General features: G+C 38.1%; 1 protein-coding gene and 1 long non-coding RNA gene across 2 annotated transcripts in view; one reads left to right on the top strand and one right to left on the bottom strand.

Moving 5' to 3' along the window:
* Window positions 1-22,286, top strand: part of LOC139977967 (gamma-adducin-like) — a gene marked incomplete in the record, with an annotated part of 755,008 nt that overhangs the window by 28,449 nt on the left and 704,273 nt on the right.
* LOC139977484 (uncharacterized) lies at window positions 19,754-22,129 on the bottom strand. Its single transcript, XR_011796554.1, has 2 exons — window positions 21,511-22,129; window positions 19,754-21,429 (listed from the first exon to the last, which is right to left on the bottom strand). It is a non-coding gene; the product is annotated as an uncharacterized lncRNA (long non-coding RNA).

Raw genomic sequence — 22,286 nt, 5'->3', positions numbered from 1 at the left:
TCCTTTGTAGCTACTTGTTCTGTTTGCTATATGATCTAACTGTTAACAATGAATTATTTGACAACCTGTAGGCTTTATTTTCACACTCAAATGAGTACTTATTAATGATTACCCACATTGTTGATTATTATAGATGTGATTGAACACACAATATCACAACCTAATTAAAAGGCTTGTATTAGTATACATCTCTCTCCAGAGGCTCCAGTTCACTGTACTTTCATCAAGGGATGTCATTTTCTTACCATGTTTTCAGTTTTAGTACTTTTATCTTTTATGTTACTGTTTAATTATCATTCAATTATGGTGTGTATGTATGCTGTTGATAAATAAAAAGGATTCCAGCTTCCATGGAGTGGTAAAATAAATAGCTGTCCTTTGAGTTTCTGATAAAGCTAAGATTTATATCAGAGCTGTAACATTATGTAAATGTGGTTTTCTGTTTCTTAATCTTGGCGTCCAATTGCACTACACATCCAACAAGTGCAGATACCCACTCCCCCCACTCCAAAGATAAGAATGGGGTTACACGGCCCTTGTAATAATAATAATGAGCAGTTATTTTTACAAAGGTTAACCAAACACAAATGTGGGAGAAGCCCGCACACGCGTATGGATCACAACTTACACTACGGGTGGCTTCCAATTCAACATTTTATATAAAATTTAGAAACTCATTTTAGATGGGAAAACTGTAGACTGCTCTTGGATGATAAACCCACCTTACATAGAACATCCTGATTGCCAAACCTAATTGCTTCAAATGCCATTGCCTTTATCCACTCGATCACAGCACCAGTGGTTCATCCTAGATGAAACCTGGCAGAGGGAGGGGGGGGGGGCACCTAAGATACAGTTACAGCAACTGAAGTAGATATAACTATTGATTCTATTAAAATTTAGCAAACCTCTACTTTACCCAACCTCTACTTCAAGACATGCATAAGGAACAGATGCTCTAGAACTCTGCACAAAAAGGTAAGACTGTATTTTAAGAACAAAACCTCTACATGGATCACAGAAACAGTGAATTTCATTTAATACCTTCATTTATATTGGAGAATGGGTTAAAAATTCAGACAATTTATCTAAAAAATCTCAAATGTGACATTGTATCACAAAATTTAAGCAGTTTTGCCAAAATTTGTTGTATCTGAAAAAGTTCATGCAGCTAGCTAAACAATTTTAGGCTGACATTTTTATGTCAAGATTCGCCCCAAGAGTCCCCCTCAAAAAGTGTAAATTATTATCTTTAGAATGTCTGTCCCATGGATATGCCAGACCTACACCCTCGCCCCCCCCCCCCCCCGGGTTGATCATGACAGTAGGCCTACTGTCCCGCCTAGGCCTAATGCCAGACCAACCCATTCGGGTAATGATATATTGGTCATTAAAACAACTTTTCTGACGAGATTCGCATCGAACTCAATAAATTATCTTGACCAACATGTTTAATGACCTTAGGCCTATGTTATGAGACCATTTGAATTGTTTCGTTGTAAATGTAATGATTTCAAATGGATATGCATCTAGCATGTCATTGCTAGTTTTTTTTTTTTTTCAATTAATACGTTGATGTATTATGCGGTGTTTGTCCCACATGGCTTGCCATAGACGCACACGGTCGTTGTCAAAGGTTAAGCAACGGAGCGCGAATTATGATCTGTATATAAAGCTCACGAAAGGTTACACGAGCAGTGCAGTTCGCTTCCTGGCAGCCGTTGGCTAACAATTCATACGAAATTGTAATTTGTAGCCTATTCTGTATGGGGGTTACTGCCAAAGAATGTGAATGGCAGGTATATTCGCCAGCTCGAAGGTTGTGTATTAGTTTTGTTGAGCAAGTTAGTACTTCACATTGTTTGAGTCAGCGAGCGTGAGAAATTACGCTAGCCTATCATATAATAGTATCGCTTAGGCCTAACGATAGGCTAGCTCACGTAGGCAGCTGGCGTCTATACTAGTTGGAATGCTAATCTAGGCCTAATATGATATTCACTAGACAAACGTAAGTAAAGTAAGTCACTTTATATCTTCCGACAAAATACTAGACCTAGCTGGTTGGGCCTAATTACTTTCTGGTTAAGGCTAGTACAGTTAGGCTAGGCCTAACTTAATTAGCCTAGGCCTAAATGTCTTTAAATTCCTACCAGAGTAGCCTACCATAGCCTAGGCTATGCCATCTAGCACTTAACACTAACAGTAACACATCCTCAAGAAACTAACTCGCAGCCAGATAAATTAGCTTAGGATGAAAGCTCTCTCTCTTTCCTTTTTTTTTCCCATCATGACAGGCAAGGCCGTTGGTTTCTTCTCCAACTTTCAAGAATAAAAACAATAGTTTCCTCCCTGAAATTATTTTTAGGGGTTGAAACCAACGTTTTTCAGGGGAGGAAAGAAAGACGGCTTGGCTGTGGAAAGAATTAATTTAGGTAGTGAAGCAACTGTACGTAGTAAGTAAATGTGTCTTGTGATTTAGGAGAGTTTGGTGAAAGAAAGGAACATATTTCAAAGAGACACTTGTACTTGTAGTTATTGAAGAAACTGGTAAATAGGAAAACAAGGAGGGCATACCTACTGTATAGGCTAAATTGTCTATGTTATTTCATTCCCACAATGAATGCCATACAAGCAAACAACCCATTACCACTATGAATTCCACGCATGTAAATTACCCCATGTTCGCATACAATCCTATGCAAACAATCCGGCCTATTCACACACATTTTTTATCTTCCAATCACTGAACAGTTACACAAGGAAGATACCTGGTCACATTTTCTATTTTCATACTATCACAACTTTCTTTAGCTTACTGTACTCTACAAGAATATACAGTCAGAGCCTACAGAACAACCCTTGAAAATAGTATGTTAGTTTCCTTAACCATGTTATTTTTCACGCTTAACTTTACCTTTCTCCCTTTAAATCTTTTCTTACAGTTATTCCACTTACAACATCTATTCTTTCCACATAGCCTAGCCAATATGCCTCCCATGAAAAACCTTAGTTAACTCCCCTGGAAATGTTAGTTTCCAGTGAAAACGTACTTGACTCCCCTATGATGTAGGGGAGGTAAGTTACTCAACTTTTAAGTGGGAGGAAAATAACGTTGTTAGGGGAGGGAACAAATGGCCCCAGGCTAGGCCTACCACCAAATGAAAATGGGAAACCTAGGCTAGCCTACCAAAGCGAAGGCTAGATAGAGATGAGGACGAACTAGCCTATCCTAGGCTTCTTATACAAGCAACGGTACTTTGTAAAATGAAATTCTCAAGCAATTAGGCCTAGCGCTGTGGTCTAATTGATGTTAGTGATGGTTCAAGTATGGAGAAAACTCACCATGAAAGCAGATGTTACCTAGCATAGGCAACTAAATTGATATACATGTATTAATTTGATCAACTAGCATTATTTTGACCTGAAGCTAAGCTTAACAGTATTGGTCCAACTCTCGGCATATCTTTATCAGGTCATAGCCTTCTTTTGATGCCTAAGGCATGATTTTATGGTCTGCAGAACTGTTTCACTGAAACTTTGATTATTATTAAACCAAATTCAAACTTTGCTAAGTCAACCTCTCATTGTTGAGTAATTGTCTTTAATTTGGTTTTTAATTTGAAAACATTGATTGAAAGTTGTGAGGAACACAACTCATGGTAAACACATATTAAGAGTATTGAGAGATAAGTACAAGATATAGTATCTCTGTCCTTGTTGATATAGAATATTATTACACAGGTGCTAGAAGTCATGGAAGCACATGAGGGTTTACCATGAATATACTAATATGTTGTTGGTACTTGTGTATTGGCTGAAAAGCCAGTTTTCATCTTTGCTAAGTGTACATGTTGTAGCTTAAGTGTCGGTCCTTATTTCACTTGTCAAGTTTCTCGTTTCAAGAATGATGTTTATTTCAGACATTTTTCAATTTTCCAGTTCCTCACGAATGTGCTTGCTAAGTTTGTTTAAACTAGTACATGCTCTCCAAATTGTTTGGCTGATGAAATGTTCTCAAATTGTGTTGAATTCATTCCTTTCAATCAGCTTGACCATTATAGTGAACAATATACATCAAAGGAAGTTTTGGCATTTTACGAAGTACTCCATATGTTTGATAGCAATGTCTAGTAAGGTTCATTAAAGAGTCATATTGCAAGTATTAAAAATAAACAGGCACTTAGTAACAAAAAGAGGTACAGTTTATTCATGTCTGTAAACATTTATCAAAAAGGTATCTGCATACGCAAACTGGAAGATGATCTTATGTAAAACTACTTTAAAAAAAATACTAAAATTTATTTAACACCAAAGGTATATATATACTGTACATATTGCTTTGATATTTGTCTTTACAGCATTGCATTGGCCACACTGATTCACAAGGAGACTCCATGAACTGTGACTGTAACATCCTGCTGGAGGTCTGAGACATTGAAGATTCTGTAATGCTTCCGTTTGGGTATGCAGTTTACTATAGTAACACAGAAATATTTAAGCTCTGGTATTTGTTTCGTTTATTTCTGCCATTAAACCACAATCATATACATTTGTTTATACATAGTTATATCAATGAGGCAGCAGTCAGGGTTGTTTAGGTAGTCAGGGGGAGGGAGGGGAGGAAGGAAGGAAGGGAGTGTATAAAAATGAGTCTAGTTGCAATGTCTATCTGCTTTCCAATATATGAAATCTTCTTATCTTTTACAATACTGTCTCAGGTGAAAGAAGAAGATGAAGAGAATTGAAGGAAAATTGTGAGTCTTGGATGTCTGTAATGAAGCTGGATCAGGTTTAGAACAAGTGGTTGAAAGATCATAAACTCCACCAAATACGAGAAGATCCTTCAAGCCTGTCCTCTACAGAGAGATCTGGAAGTGTTATCTGGAGGTGATTTAACAGAAATTGGAGAAAAAGTAAGATTCAAGGAAAACATCAGTGTGAGCCAGTATCATGAACTTTAGTCTTGTCCTCTCAACAGTTGATTGTTGTCAAGATCATTTCTAAATGTAGGAGACACGGTGCCTTAGCCTGTTGGAACCAGTCGGTATTTGGTGTGGTCTGTTTTTGTGCTAATTGTATGAGACACGGTGCCTTAGCCTGTTGGAACCAGTTGGTATTTGGTGTGGTCAGTTTTTGTGCTAAATGTACGAGACACGGTGCCTTAGCCTGTTGGAACAAGTTGGTATTTGGTGTGGTCAGTTTTTGTGCTAAATGTACGAGACACAGTGCCTTAGCCTGTTGGAACCAGTCGGTATTTGGTGTTGTCTGTTTTTGTGCTAAGTGTACGAGACACAGTGCCTTAGCCTGTTGGAACCAGTTGGTATTTGGTGTGTTCTTGTTTTTGTGCTAAATGTATGAGACATGGTGCCTTAGCCTGTTGGAACCAGTCGGTATTTGATGTTGTTTTTTTTTGTGCTAAACTACTATTCTTACAGAAAGGCTGAACAAGTTCCATGATATAGTTTGTACAGAGTGACACATTCCACTCATTCCAAGCAACCATGACAACATCAAAATGAAGCTAATTGGTTTCTTAGTTTATTGGCATGAGATGCTAATTAATGTAGTCTGTTTTTGTGCTAAATTATTGAGACATGGTGCCTTAGTTTATTGGTATTAGTTTGTAATTAGAAATGTAGGAGACATTTTTGTGCTAAATGTATAAGACCTCAGCCTTAGCCTATTGGAACCAGTCGGTAATTGGTGTGGTGTGTTTGTATTAAATTGATAAGTTCTGCCTTAGTTTATTGATATGAGTTGCTAATTAGTGTGGTCTGTTTTGTGCTAAATTAATGAAACCTGTTGCCTTAGTTTGTTGGAATGAATTTGTAATAAGTATTTTGGTTGTCTAAAATTAATAAGAAATTGCACCTAGTTTGATGGAACGAGTTGGTATTTAGTGAGGTCTTTCTTGAGAGTTGTTCAAACCAGTGTCCAATAACTTTGATCTGACCATAAAATTCCATTTCTTTCACAAATTGCCCCTCTAGAAGAGTATACATGTTTTGTTTCACGGCTGACAGTTTGGTTGTTAACAGGGTTTGACTTTTTTACTTTTGCTGTTACTTTGAAGAAAAGTGACTAATTTGTTTTGTATTCCTCTCCTTTCATCAGAGATCTGTGGCCTATGTTGCTCAACAAGCTTGGATCCAAAATGATACTGTGAGAGGAAACGTTCTGTTTGGTAAAGATCTCAACTCCACCAAATACGAGAAGATCCTTCAAGCTTGTCCTCTACAGAGAGATCTGTAAGTGTTTTCTGGAGGTGATTTAACAGAAATTGGAGAAAAATTAAGTTTCAAGGGAAACATCAGTGTAAGCCAGTATCATGAACATCAGTCTTGTCCTCTCAACAGTTGCTTGTCAAGATCAGTGCTAAATGTACGAGACACAGTGCCTTAGCCTGTTGGAACCAGTCGGTACTTTGGTGTGGTCTGTTTCGTGATAAATTAAAGAGCCTTAGTTTGGTTGAATGAGTAGCTAATTAGTGTGGTCTGTTGGGCTAAATTGCAGAGGAGTACTGTGATAATTTGTTGGTAGTTAGTGTGGTGTGTTTGTATTATATTTATAAGTTTTGCCTTAGTTTATTGATATGATTTGCTAACTAGTGTGGTCTGTTTTGTGCTAAATTAATGAGTAATAGTAATTTGGTTGTCTTAAATTGATGATTGTTGCCTTAGATTGTTGGAAAGAGTTGCCAATTAGTGTGGTCTGGGTTGTGGTAAATTAAAAAGACAGTTGATTGTTGTCAAGATCAGAAAACTCAAAGATGAGCTGATTTGATGGAAAAACACCAGCTAAGCTGGAAAGCTGCAATATACAGTCAAGGTTAGTCATAAGAAAGAAAGGTTCATAAAAATGTAATATATATTTAATTATGTTTCCACCAGTAAAGTTTCAATCACAGCCTAAAATTTGTTGGAATTAGTTGCTAATTAGTGTTTAATGTTTTGTGCTAAATGTACGAGACTTACTTTGAAGAAAACTGGCTAATTTCTTTTGCATTCCTCTCCTTACCTTAGGGTTCTGTGGATTATGTTGGTCAACAGTTAGCTTTTTGACATAGCGCCACCCCATCATCCTTCACTCTATGACTTACTCGCCATTTACAAAACGTACGCGTCATTGGATACCAACACAACGCTGCCGAGTACACTTTCGATTCATAGTGTGTCTCTTCAAAAGGAGTTCCTATTCTTTCCGTCCGCCGTCTTAGGCTGGAGACTGGTAAGTGAAGTTTATGATCAATTTCATTGTATAGAAGCCATTTAAAACCCGTAGGGAGGGGCTGTTTTGCCAATATGACAACCCCTTACCCACCTATAACCGCCCCCCTAGTCGAAAACCTAAACCTCTCTAATTTTGACATAGACATTAATGACTGGATCCCTGTACAAAAATAGCAGAAAAAGACAACGTCCAATCTACGTTGAAATAAACCCATCTCCTAACTCCAAACCAACCACCAAAAAGGCCGCTCAAACAATCATTGTATCAGGAATCTTACCAGAACTATCAAAAAACCCAATAAACACTTGCTAAACTAATCAATGAAGAAAAACCAAATGCCATGATCTCAAATATAAACCGTCTTCGTAGTAACGACATCCTAATCACCCCCATGACCCTAAATCTGCAAATATCCTCCTGAAACCATGGACTCAAAAGACTAAACTAGGCAACCCCAAACCAAGAATCCCCCAAAAAGTATGACAAAGAAACTTCTCCGTAGTAGCCTGTGGCATAAACCCTGAAATTCAAATCAAAGATATTGAACAAGAACTCAAAGACCAAGAATACACCCCAATACAAACTAAAAGACTCATGAGTCATGCCACAAACAATACAACTTGGAAAGTAAAAGTGACATTTGAAGAACAAGAGCCTCAACAATCCCTAATCAAACAAGGTTTCTACTTAGGATACTCTAAACACAAAACAGAAGAATACCACGAACCCCCCCCAAATCACTCAATGTTTCAAATGTCAACTATTTGGACACACCCACCATACTTGCAAAAATCAAACCAGATGTCTCAGATGTGGCGAAAACCACAGAGTTAAAGACTGTCCCAAACCAAAAGAAAACCCAAAATGTGCCAATTGCTCAGGGACTCATGTCGCCCTTTACAAAGGATGCCCAAAATTTAAAGAAGCTAAAACTGAAAATAATAACAAACAACAAGAACAAAGAACCTACGCAAATGTAACCAATTTTACCCCTAAAATTGAAATAACAAATAAAATCGTCACTGAAAAAAAACTTAATATCGCAACCTTTGTAATTGAATTAGTACAATACACCTTTCAAAAAGCCAACATTAATATTAAATCTGACAACCTTGCCAGTTACGCCACCGTGTTAGCACTAAAACACCTAAACTTAAATATCCCAGAAACTGTAATTATGGAACGTCTCCACCATCCTTCAATATTTAGCCCTCCTCAATCACCTACATGACAAGCACACTCCCTCCTTCGGTCAAGTTCCTCCACCTAAACATCAACAGTATCCTTCCAAAATTAAGCCTCCTACTTACTATATTCGCCAACCACTCCCCGGATATCATTTCGTTAAACGAAACTAAACTAAATAAAAATTCCCACCTTAGCATCCCTGGTTACCAAACTTTCAGACACGATATCTCTCGCTCTATGGGAGGAGTACTTATTGCTGAAAAAAACAACCTCAAAGCCACCCTCCTCCCAAACAATCCCAAACAATTGAAATTGTACTCGAAAGAGACAATAAACCTCTCCACATTATTAGCTATTATAGTCCCCAAATGAGCCCATATCCACAATCAAAAAAAGTTCTAATAAAAATACAATACTACTAGGAGATTTAAATGCCCACCACATCATTTTTGGTAGCACCAAAATATCTGAAAAAGGCATATCCCACTTAGAAATATGTGATAAACACAACTTAACAATAACTAACCAAAATACCAAAACTAGGATAAACGCAATAAACTATAATACTGAACTACTTGACTACGCCATAACCTCAAGCCACCTTGCAACTAAAACTCATTCGATTCAAATCCTAGAAGATGACCTAATCAGTGACCATTTTCCGCTCCTTTTTGAGCTAGACATAAACCTCAGTCGCATCCAAAATAACGAATTAATGTATAATTACAATAAAACAGACTGGACATCATTTAAAAAGGAACTCGTAACAAACAACACTATCCCCAATTACAACAACAACAAGCTAAATTACATCGGCATATATTGTGACAGCATTGCCCAACATATCTTTAATACCTTCAAACAACACTGCCCATTAAAAACAAAACAGAAATCCAAAACTAAATAGGAATATTCTTACACTAAATAACTCAGACGTCGCCTACATAGAACCTATATGATCTCCCCAGATCCAACTCTAAAAACCTAAATTAACCAACCTAAAAAACAAATAAATAGACAAATATCGGCGATCAACCAAAACCAAATCCAAAACAAATGCGATTCAATCATTAATGACAAAAACCCAAAACACTTTTGGAAAAATAAAAAAATATCATAAACCCATAACAACCCAAACACAGGTAATACAGACGAATGCCTTAGAGATAAAGTAGGTAACCTCATCACAAATACTTAAGACCAAATAAAGCTTAGTGAATCATACTTGAAAACTATATTCGATATCTTAGATGGCCCTCCATACGATAACAGATTCCAACACAAAATAGACCGTACAATTATCTGTAATGCAACCAGCTTTATCCCCAACTTCTAAGGATGTCTCAATGAAAACATCCCTCCACTCAAAGAAATAGATATAAATGATTGGTATAGTGCCACTGAATATGCAAAAATACCTCCTCCCCTGGTCTTGACAACGTAAATGACCTAATGCTAAAAGATTCCCCTCCGTCGGCCTCCGATATTCATTAACTCTCATATTTTCCCATTATTTAACAAACTCCTTAGACTGGGTCATTTCCCAACCCTGTGGAAATCCGCCAAAATGATTTTAATACCGAAACTAAGTAAAGACACACCAAAATTCAAAACTATCAACCAATTAGTCTCCTACCAGCCTTAGGTAAGATTTTCGAAAGAATTATAGATAACCGCACCAGAAACCACCTTGAGCAAATTAATCACTTTGCCCGTATCAATCAGGCTAATTCCGCGCACACAAATCTACAATAAACCAAACTTTCCACCTTTCCAAAGAAATTCGCATCGGCTTCATAAAAAAACATGATACCACTGCCCTCTTCCTTGATGCCGAAAAAGGCGTTCGACAAAACTTGGCACAACGGCATAAGAATTTAACTACTTTAACTTTAATCTCCCCTGCAATTACACCAGACTTCTTTCCTCTTTCTTTAGTGAGCGCAATGCCAAAATATGCTACAAAAACCAACAATCAAAACCTATTCCACTTGGTGCAGGTACTCCACAGGGCGCTGTTCTCAGCCCCCTCCCCTGCACCCTATTTGTTAATGATTTGAACATCCCCCCTCTATCTGAATGCAACTATAGTCAGTACCCTGACGACATAGCCATTTGGAGCACCAGTAAAAATATCTATATGACGGAACTAAATATTAAAAGAGCAATTACACATCTCAAAAATTGGTGCTCGATGTGGAGAACAAAAATATATCCCTCAAAATCTAACCTAGCCAATTTCTCCATAATAAACTCAAAATACCATAACCATATTTCCAAAATTAATCTTTTCAACACCTCAATCACTGCTACTCCTAATGCAACCTTCCTTGGTACCACTTTCGATAGCAAATTATCGTTTAATCTACTTTGTAACATTTACCAGCAATTCCTTGACTGAACATAGACAATCTCTCCAAGAAAAAAAAAAATGTCTATTCTATAAAAACAAACTTATTATCCCCCGTAGGACCTCTCGCCAGGTCGACCAGGGGTTAAACTCCTTTTGTTTTGATATCAACAACAACAAAAACAAAACTCAAATTAAAAAAAAAGGTAACTAATTTCTTTTATTTCATTTCATTTATTGATTTTTATTCTATTTTAACATAAGTATGACATATGACATAGAAGGAGATAAGAAACAAAACTTGTGAAAGGAAGTGTACTAAAAAAACCTATAGGGCTTGTCGGGTAGTGACACTCCCTAAAAACTTAATGTGGAAGACATCATGATTAGATTTTGGTTTTATTTAATCAATAGGTGGAGGTAGAGGAATTGGACACTCTTGCACAAGATATCAACGGCTTGAAGTACTCTGCTCAGGCGGCCTCCATTCTAGGTATGTACTTAATAATAATATAATCATAATAATAATAATAATATTCAATTTACTGTGTTTGGAAAGAAACTTGTTGCTGCTTTGGATGAAGATTAAGGATTCTTGTTTTTCAAAAGGCAAAATGCAAGATGGACTATATATGAAAGGATGAATACCAAAAATTAAGAAAAGAAATTGGGTGGGGGGAGGGGGAATCAGGCAGAGACCATCATGTTACTACCCTGTTAATTTTGTGTAGGACCCTGGTTAATTCAAAAGGAAGAAATCCCTTTAGTACCCTTGAGTTTCTGAAAGGGTTCTTCTTTGGGATAACGGTGGAGAGACATATCGATGTTCTCTTTTGGGTCTGATCGTCAGGAAAATGCAGATTAAACTGCCGTGTCCATTTGGAACCTGGGAATTGAACCCTGCTACTGGAACAAATGTATTCCATCAGAGCATAGACAATGATTCAGAGAAATATGGCCTTTATATTAATAATCTGTTGTTTTCTTTCCCAAATTTTTCTCTTTGGTTTAACAATGAGTGAAAAGATTCATTCGGTTGGAAGCAGCACCATCCCTTTTCACACTTTTTTTTTGGGGGGGGGGGGGGAGAGACCTATTAGCCCTTAGGGTCTGAAAATATTACAATAGGATTATTGTGGTGGACAGGACAGACAATAGTTATTTTTGCTTGTAGCTGAATGTATGATGTCCAGGGATCACAAGGAAGTATCAAAAGCCCGATCAAAACTGCCGTTTTTTTGTACTATCGAAATTTGTCAGAATAAAGAAATTGAAAGCCAAAATATAAAGAGTTTATCTGGCCTTGTAGACTGCGATTGAACCAGTCTCTGTCATCTACAAATAATAGAAAGTGGGTATCCATTTCTGTTTGTGACAGCAATAACAAAAAATGACTGCAAATTAACAAGTTTTTGTAAACTTTCTCTATTCCGGGATTCGAATCCCAAATTCCACTCAAATATACCCCCCCTACTTATGAACTGTCACATAGCTCAAGGTGACAAACTTACTACAAAGATGAGAATAGGCCTTAGGTGGTTCCTAATTCAATGACGTTTCTCACAGTTAATTGAATTGACTTCCCCCACCCTCTGGATTATTCTCACCCATAGAAAATACCCTCCACCCAAGAATACTTTAAAAAAAATACCATGGCTTACCAAGAACCTCTCTGCGTTCATTTTTCAGATTCCAATGAACCTTCCATCAGTAAAAGAATGGCGCAACTCGGTCTGAAGGACAATCGACCGCTGGCGGAATGGCTTGACTGGTACAACGCCAACCAGCCGGACCTGGCCGCCAAGCCCAACTTCACCACATTTCCACTGGACTTTAAGCCGTCACCGTGCAAACCGCTCTTCTTTGACATAGCTCTGAACCATATAGAGTTACCCTCCTTGGACGAGAAACTGGAACAGAATAAATCGTCCCCGCAGGGGGGCTGGGTGGGTTCCTGCGTGGATGGTGGAGCGGGGGTGAAAAGTAACTCTCGAATTGCCACGATGTCGGAAAAAGGATTTCGGAAAAAAGGTCTTTTGTATACATAAGCCGGTAGTATTTGGGAGGGCTCTCACTCTTCTCCTGCATGTGCTGTAATCATCTTTTTTTAAGTTTTATTTGATTTCATTTGTATTTTTTTAGTATAGAAAACTACACCTTGTTGCAATGCAAACACAAAGATGGGGGAAGGCCAAAAAGAATAACACTCACTTTTTTAACGTGGCTTGGCAAACAAAATTTGAAGAATATTCAAAATGGGAATTGGAATTTTATATATTTTGGATTTGGTGTTTGTGTGTTTATCTTGTTTAGAGAAAAAGAAGAAAAAAACAGCATCTTTATTTGATGGGGCTTTTGAGTTTTAAAAATGGGTTTCGGGTGTTGATTTCTTGGTCTACAAACATTGTGGTGCTTGACTGACTGACACTTTATGGGGGGATGTTAAGGTGACTGAATTTGATATTGGCAGGAGTTATGGATGATAGTTGGAAGGACCAGGGGTGGGGGGGGGGGTGGTGAAGCGAAGGATAGAGAAGGAGAAATGAAAGTGTTGAAAGTGAAGAGGGAGAATCTTTTAATTGAATTTTCAGTTTGCAGCAGCACAGGTTTACTGCATGAAAAGGCTATATTTAAAGAAACTTTCAATAATGCACTCTTCGTGTATATAATTTGGTGGGGTGTGGTAGTCGGAGCAGGGGGGTGTGTGATTGAGACAGCAATGAAAGGGAGCAACCTTTCCACATGTATGTTGTTTGTGCTATGGTAGTATCGTTTCCTTTTTCAAACTGGAGGGCAAAAGATGTAAAAATTAAGTTATCTAAAATTAATTCAAAATCAGGTTTAGTTAATAAATGAAAGTTAAAGAAAATTTTATTGATGGTAGCAGGGGTGCCATGGTATTGTAAAGTGAATAATCAATCAGCCATGGAAGGCCAACTCCTTTTTGTTGGGAACTTGTCGTCAAGCAAACCTATGGATTCAAGCCCTGTCTGGCTAAAGTAAGATGGGGTTATTATTTTTATCTAGGAGAAATCAATTCTTTTTCCCCTCATGATGAAATGGTCTTCCAAATGTTTAAAAAAAAATGTCCAAAAAGAATGTACTGGTGTGAATTGGATAGCCACCTGGTGTGAAGTAAAAAGGCCATAGGCTTATCCCATATGTACATGTGACTACTTAGTATCATTAAATAACTGCCCCCAGGTTGATATTATAAATAATAGAAACATTATAGAAAATAACTGTCTGTTGTCACCCAACCATCTCAATAGTAGATGCAGGTATCACTAAGAATGTTTATGAAATATGTATTGCATGTGTTGATTAGTATTTGCATAATAATTTGATGAGAGATAACCTGTTTCTGGACAGGTAGTTGAAGGGTATTAACTGTGGTGGGAGGGATGAAGGTATATCCTGTCCATGAACTGATTTGTCATTAAAAAAAAGAAGTTATTTCAAAGTATCACTCTTTTTTCTTCCTTTTTTTTTCTTCCTTTTACATGAGTATTGTAAAAGGAAAAGCAGAGGTTGAGTTTGAGCCAGGGACCTTGAGATGCAAAAGCAAAAGTCTTTACCACTAGACCATTAGTTGGGCCTCTGGATTCTAAAGTTTTACAAATATTTAAAGATCCTGCTGTTTGGACTTAGTCGTTTTTGTAAAACATTTTCTCCACTACTCCTCCCCCCGACTACCGATTAGCTAGTCAGGGGGAAGTGGTGGCGGCGAACTCCACTTGTCCGCGCGTGAACCTTGTCAGGGGGAGGGGTGGCGGCGATCTCCACTTGTCCGCGCCTTTACCTTGTCAGGGAGAGGGGGCAGCGACCTCACCTTGTCCACACCTTCACCCCCTCTCACCTTCTCACCTCCACCCCCTCTACCTCTCACCTTGGTACTCACCTTACCCACCTTTCAGGAGGGGGGGCCGCCCACCTTCGGGATTCACCTTATCCACTTGTCAGAACTCCTTTTGCAAATACTCACCTGGGACTTGAACCGATGCAATCCAAACCAATCGCTTACTGAATGATGGAATAACCAATTACACCATTTTGGTTCCCTCTGGAGAAACTTCGTTTCTTATATTTATACTTCCACTCCCTCCAGAGGGTTGAAAAGTAAAAGGCTCTGTCTGGACATGAACCGCAGACATGAAGCTCTGTCTGGGAATCGAACCGGAGACATGGAGTTTGTCAGTCTCTCCAGTCCAGAGCACTACCAACTGCGCCACTAGAACTGTTGAGAATTAATGCTCGTTTCTAATATTTAAACTTCAGAGTCCAGAATGAAATCAGTAAAAGAGCAAAAATATAAAATGCTCTGTCTGGGGTTCGAACCGGAGACATGGAGTTTGTCTGTCTCTCCAGTCCAGAGCACTACCAACTGCGCCACTAGAACTGTTGAGAATTAATGCTCGTTTCTAATATTTAAACTTCAGAGTCCAGAATGGAATCAGTAAAAGAGCAAAAATATAAAATGCTCTGTCTGGGGTTCGAACCGGAGACATGGAGCTTTGTCTGTCTCTCCAGTCCAGAGCACTACCAACTGCGCCACTAGAACTGTTGAGAATTAATGCTCGTTTCTAATATTTAAACTTCAGAGTCCAGAATGGAATAAGTAAAATAGCAAAAATATAAAATGCTCTGTCTGGGGTTCGAACCGGAGACATGGAGTTTGTCTGTCTCTCCAGTCCAGAGCACTACCAACTGCGCCACTAGAACTGTTGAGAATTAATGCTCGTTTCTAATATTTAAACTTCAGAGTCCAGAATGGAATCAGTAAAAGAGCAAAAATATAAAATGCTCTGTCTGGGGTTCGAACCGGAGACATGGAGCTTTGTCTGTCTCTCCAGTCCAGAGCACTACCAACTGCGCCACTAGAACTGTTGAGAATTAATGCTCGTTTCTAATATTTAAACTTCAGAGTCCAGAATGGAATAAGTAAAATAGCAAAAATATAATATGCTCTGTCTGGGGTTCGAACCGGAGACATGGAGTTTGTCTGTCTCTCCAGTCCAGAGCACTACCAACTGCGCCACTAGAACTGTTGAGAATTAATGCTCGTTTCTAATATTTAAACTTCAGAGTCCAGAATGGAATCAGTAAAAGAGCAAAAATATAAAATGCTCTGTCTGGGGTTCGAACCGGAGACATGGAGCTTTGTCTGTCTCTCCAGAGCACTACCAACTGCGCCACTAGAACTGTTGAGAATTAATGCTCGTTTCTAATATTTAAACTTCAGAGTCCAGAATGGAATCAGTAAAATAGCAAAAATATAAAATGCTCTGTCTGGGGTTCGAACCGGAGACATGGAGTTTGTCTGTCTCTCCAGTCCAGAGCACTACCAACTGCACCACTAGAACTGTTGAGAATTAATGCTCGTTTCTAATATTTAAACTTCATAGTCCAGAATGGAATCAGTAAAAGAGCAAAATATAAAATGCTCTGTCTGGGGTTCGAACCGGAGACATGGAGTTTGTCTGTCTCTCCAGTCCAGAGCACTACCAACTGCGCCACTAGAACTGTTGAGAATTAATGCTCGTTTCTAATATTTAAACTTCAAAGTCCAGAATGGAATCAGTAAAAGAGCAAAAATATAAAATGCTCTGTCTGGGGTTCGAACCGGAGACATGGAGTTTGTCTGTCTCTCCAGTCCAGAGCACTACCAACTGCGCCACGAGAACTGTTGAGATTTAATACTCGTTTCTAATATTTATTCTTCACAACATTAGAAGGCAAATAAATAGAAAATCAAATGCATCCTCTGGTGTTTGAATTCAAGACAAGGAGTATGTCTCATTTTTTTCAGTTTATTGACAATTTCATTGTACAAAACGATAATAAATATGCAAAATTATACAACATAACAACTTCGCCACAGTAACTGTTAATTGAGAAATGATAGGCTTTTCTAATATTTTAACTGCAAAATGAGGAAAAGAAATATCAAAACAATGCATCCTCTGGGAGTTGAATTCTAGACAGAGAGTTTGTCTTACCTTCTAAGTACATAACACTAACCACAGTAACTGTTTAGAAATAATTATTAGTTATTTGATTTGATTTATTTTGTTTTTTCACGTGCAAATATACAATGTGAAAGGAAGTCTTCTATAAAGCATACAATAGCTTAACAATGTAGAAGACTGGTCAGAAAAGCATTATTTGGACAATTGCTTCCCATCTAGCAAAAACATATCCCTAACAAACAGTAAACCGGCGTCGTAAAAGCTTTTTGTCATAAACAATGGTATTATCAATTCTAATAAAATTATTAGGGATTTGCACACCCAATTTCCGATGGTTTCTTAAAGGTAGCTAAGCTTACTCAAAACCATACAAATTTGTCCAATGAAGGTATTTTTAAATACAGGAAATATCCTGGTCATGAAAATTATAATTAAAAAGCAACCCTTTACCGGACGGCGACAGAGAGGAATGAAATAAAAGAGCTTCCAATACCCCGTGTTGGCATTATTACAATAACGCTTGACCCAAGAGGTTTTGCGAGCACCAACAAAGCTGTGAACATATATTTTTTTTAAACCCCCCTTTTCATTATACATAGTAATTTTCCTTACTTTTATCAGTTTTCCCGTTCGAAATAAATCAAAAATAGTACTTTGGATCTTATCAATAAAATCTTTTGGAGGGCTATGCAGATTCCTTTGGGACCACTTATCTCCCGCACGGAAGCAGATATGGACCTGGGAGTTGCAAATTCGGGCTCCTGAGCATCGGTTACCCCCTGTTACGTCATTTGGGCGAAATCGATTTTGGATCGATTTTTGGTCAGTTTTGGCAAAACTGCAAATCAGGTTTTTTGCCCCCCACGCCCCAACACAGCACCTAATTCCAAAATAAACTTCAGATTCTTAATCAGCGTGTCGCGAACTACCAGAAAACATACACATTTATCGCTTTTGCGACAATTTGTTTTTCACCTCAAAGAAAAGTAAGACCGAAAAACTTTTACGACGAACAAAGGTTATAAAACCTTTTGTTGTCCCTAAAAGTTTTTCGGTTTTCTATTGTTCCTCTGAAGTTGCAAACTGAGCGAAATAAGTGTCATAAGAGGGTGCTCGACGCATGTTGCCAGTGATACGTGATTTCAAAGCAGTCAAATCAAACCTTTGTTTGTCATCTTGAGTTTTATCTTGACATTTATGAATAAATGGGTCAATTTTGGCAAAAAACTGCAAGAGGTACGTACCCCTTACGGTATTTTTAGGTGAAAAAACTTTTTGTCGCAAAGGCGATAAATGTGTATTGTAGGCCTATGCTAAGCGATAGAAGTGTACAATGTTTTAATCGTAATTTTTTCTTCAAAAATGGAACGGAGGGTGATAAAATACTGCCTGATACTGTTGTTTTAACTGGTTGTTGTATATTAATAGTTTTCAACCGCTCCGCGACATGAGCTATGCAGATTCAGGAAACGTTGCCAGGGGCGTAGCGAGCGGGGGGGGGGGGTGTGAAGGGTGTCACACCCCCTCCAATAATTTGGTCGCTGTCGGCAAATTTTGGGTCTGTCGGCAAAAGGAGAAAAGGTGAAGAGAGCGGAAGGGGAAGAAAGAAGGAAATCTGAATAGAGAAAAGGAGAACGGGAGCTTCTTCCGTGCCAAATTTGACTTAAAATATGCACCAGATTGCATCTAAGGACGTTTCAAAACTAAAAATTTTCCAAAGGGGAGGGGTAGACCCCCTACCCTTAGACCCCTCCCCCATTTCAGTCACCACTTCCAGATCCGTCGGCAAATCAAATTTGACTTAAAATATGCACCAGATTGCATCTAAGGACGTTTCAAAACTAAAAATTTTCCAAAGGGGAGGGGTAGACCCCCAACCCTTAGACCCCTCCCCCATTTCAGTCACCACTTCCAGATCCGTCGGCAAATCAAATTTGACTTAAAATATGCACCAGATTGCATCTAAGGACGTTTCAAAACTAAAAATTTTCCAAAGGGGAGGGGTAGACCCCCAACCCTTAGACCCCTCCCCCATTTCAGTCACCACTTCCAGATCCGTCGGCAAATCAAATTTGACTTAAAATATGCACCAGATTGCATCTAAGGACGTTTCAAAACTAAACATTTTCCAAAGGGGAGGGGGACACTCCCTCCCCTTAGACCCCTCCCCCATTTCAGTCACCACTTCCAGATCCGTCGGCAAATCAAATTCTCCACCCCCCCCCCTCCAAACAAAAAAACCTTCGCTACGCCCCTGAACGTTGCCTTGACCATTACTTTAGCAACAAGGCAATCAAAAGAATTAAGATCTTTTAAGGACTCAAAAATGTAGAATTTATATTCCAAAATGTTTCAATACCCAGAGAGAACAGTCTTCCTATGTGAAATAAAGACATACAGATGCTCTATGTATGAGCACATGGGCATATTCTTTGATCAATTTGAGCAAGAAAAGCAGCTCTGCCACCCCTTTAATAAATAATGAGTTACATGACATTGTTTTATTTTCACTATGAAACATTTTCACAAGTTACTGCCAAACCTAGAGTCATGTAGTATTATTCACTGAAATAATGCCAATTTTAAGACTATTTGAAATATGAAGTTCAATAAAGGTGTACGTGTTGAGTTATCCTGTTTACAAGTACAGCATTTTGAACATCACCCTCCGTTCCATTTTGAAGAAAAAATTAGCATTATTTCTCAACAGTTGCTGTGACGCAGTGGTTAGCAAGGGCGTAGGAACCGGGGGGCTGGGCTGGATCTAACTGCGCCAAAGTTCAATACAGGGGAACTTGAAATGCAGCTATTGGTCAAGACAAATTGGTGGGGACACGGTATATCATGTCCCCACTACTGAAAAAGTTGATGGGGACGCGTCCCGCTGTCCGCACCAGGATCTGCGCCCATGGTTTGAAGGCTGTTCATCCTGGAACGCCATTTTCATGCTCACTTATATGATATGATATCTGCTGTTTGCTTAACAAATTCGAATAATTGAAATATGAGACTGAAATAAATAACTTTGATTTGTTTATTGTGCAATTCCCCACATTCTTTTCATTTCGAAAGACGCAGTTTCAAGTTCAGTACACTGAAGGTTTCGATTCTCTATCTGCCTTCAGTTTAGGTAAGATCTTGGGATATTCATCCCTAGATATCGCTGGATATTGCTAGAAATCCATACAGCACAGTGTTCTTGGTATTTCTTGGGATTTTTCGGGCCTGATCTTGGGAAATTGCAAAATCGGGAGTGGTTACACTCCATATAGGTCAGTGCACGTATGGCAAGCCGTTTTAACATTTACCTCGCAATTCGACTTAAGTCGAATACATTTCACTTAAGTGGAATTCAATATCACTTAAGCAGAATACTATTTAACTTACGTGGAATTCTATTTCACTTAAGTGGAATACCATTCCACTTAAGCTTAATTGTATTTTACTTAAGCTGAATTCATCAACTTGTCACTGCATCATACTTAAGCTAAATCTATTTCACTTAAGGGGATTGTATTTCACTTAAGTGGAAATGCATTTCACTTAAGTGGAATTGTATTCTACTTAAGTGGATACAATTCCACTTAAGTGGAATGTCCTTTCTATTTCACTTAAGTGGAATACAATTCCACTTAAGTGGAAATGCATTCCATTTAAGTGAAATGAGATTGGATATAGTCTATTTCACTTAAGTGAACAGTGATTGGCTAGTCTATTCCACTTAAGTGGAATGTGATTGGCTAGTACATTCAACGCCAAACTTTGCCCATGCCTTTGCGCGCCATTATAAACAACTTGCCGCGATACGTGTACGTACGTGGTGTCGATATGTGCACAATGAATATCGGCTGTCCATCGGGATCCAGCTAGTACTTAACATCCGTGCAAGGTGAGTACGTACGTACCTGACCTGGTACCTGACGAATACCATTACCAAAATAAAGCCATGGCAAATACATTACAAGTGGTTGGAGCTACAGCCGAAAACGCATTGACAAGGGCAAGAGAACGTATATTACTTTTTTTTTTGATTTTGGATGGAATCTTTTATTTCGTCAAAAGTTTCACTATCTAAAAAGTTATGAATACTGCCTATGTTACTTTAACAAGATGTAAGTCGCTTCTGTTGTGCATGATACTGATTGTTCCCCTGTGCAAGTGAGGATACAACACTTCGAATTGTCTCTAACAACAACAATTATTTGATCGCATTCCAGCAATGTTTAGATGTGAATGATTAGCCATAGCCATGATGTACACGTGCAACGAGGATCGACTACATCATCATATGTGATGAGCAATTGAATGCGTTACGACGAACATTACCCTAAATTGTATTTATATATAAGCCACATATCAACACTTCCACTTAAGTGGAATTGTATTTTACTTAAGCAGAATAGAATTCCACTTAAGTGAAATTGACGAGCAAAAGATATTATTCCACTTAAGTGAAATTGTATTCCACTTAAGTGAAATAGATGGGCTATTTAGCTTAAGTGAAATGTTATTCCACTTAAGTGGAAATGTATTCCACTTACGTGAAGTACAATTCCACTTAAGTGGAATGCATTTCCACTAAAGTGAAATACAATTCCACTTAAGTGGGAGGCATATCCACTTAAGTGAAATAGAAATGTCCATTTCCACTTAAGAGAAATGGAATTCTACTTAAGGGATATTGAATTCCACCTAAGTGGAATACATTTTACTTAAGTGGAATAACATTTCACTTAAGTAGAATGTATTCCACTTAAGTGAAATGTACTCGACTTAAGTCTAATTGCGAGGTAAATGTTAAAAGGGCTTGCCATATGCACGACCTCTAGCATCACTAATACACAGCCCGATCACTAGACTCATTATCTATCGATGAAGTGGTGTGTTGCCGGATTTTGTCAAGGTTTTGGTACTACGGGCGAAGGTTATTGTTTAAGTTTTGTAACCCATCGGGAAGCGATAAGAGGGGTGGGGCGTAGGGGTTATGGGTGGTGGGGCATTTTCACGCAGATTGGAACAATCTCAAGAAGTGATAGGTGCGTCCGCTTGCCCCCCCCCCCCCACGCACTACATGATATTCACAGGAGATGTGCTCAATTCTCCAATCACATGCGGAATTTATTTTTAGATTCATTGTATGAGTTACGGTACGAGGTTAAGGGTTACAATTAGCATTCAGGTCGGAGTATAACATTTTATCTCTGGATGGCAGTGTTGCATCGAAGGACATATGTCTAGTGCAGTTCGCATATAGATCCTGGTCTAATACCGAAATGCATCATGTTCCCGACGACTCGGTCGAGTTCGAGACCAGCCACAGTTGGTTTCATAGCACAATTGTACAATTGTTTATATATATATATATATATATATATATACATATATCTATATACATATATATATATATATATATATATATATATATATATATTATATATATATATATATATATATATATATATATTATATATATATATATATTATATATATTATATTATATTTTGACGTTTTCAAATTTCCTCTCTCACTAATATATATATATATATATA

This window comes from Apostichopus japonicus, chromosome 12 (genome assembly GCF_037975245.1).
Source record: "Apostichopus japonicus isolate 1M-3 chromosome 12, ASM3797524v1, whole genome shotgun sequence".
Taxonomy (NCBI): Eukaryota; Metazoa; Echinodermata; class Holothuroidea; order Aspidochirotida; family Stichopodidae; genus Apostichopus; species Apostichopus japonicus.
Note: the sequence above shows the minus strand (reverse complement) of the source record. Positions and strands in the feature narration are given on the sequence as shown.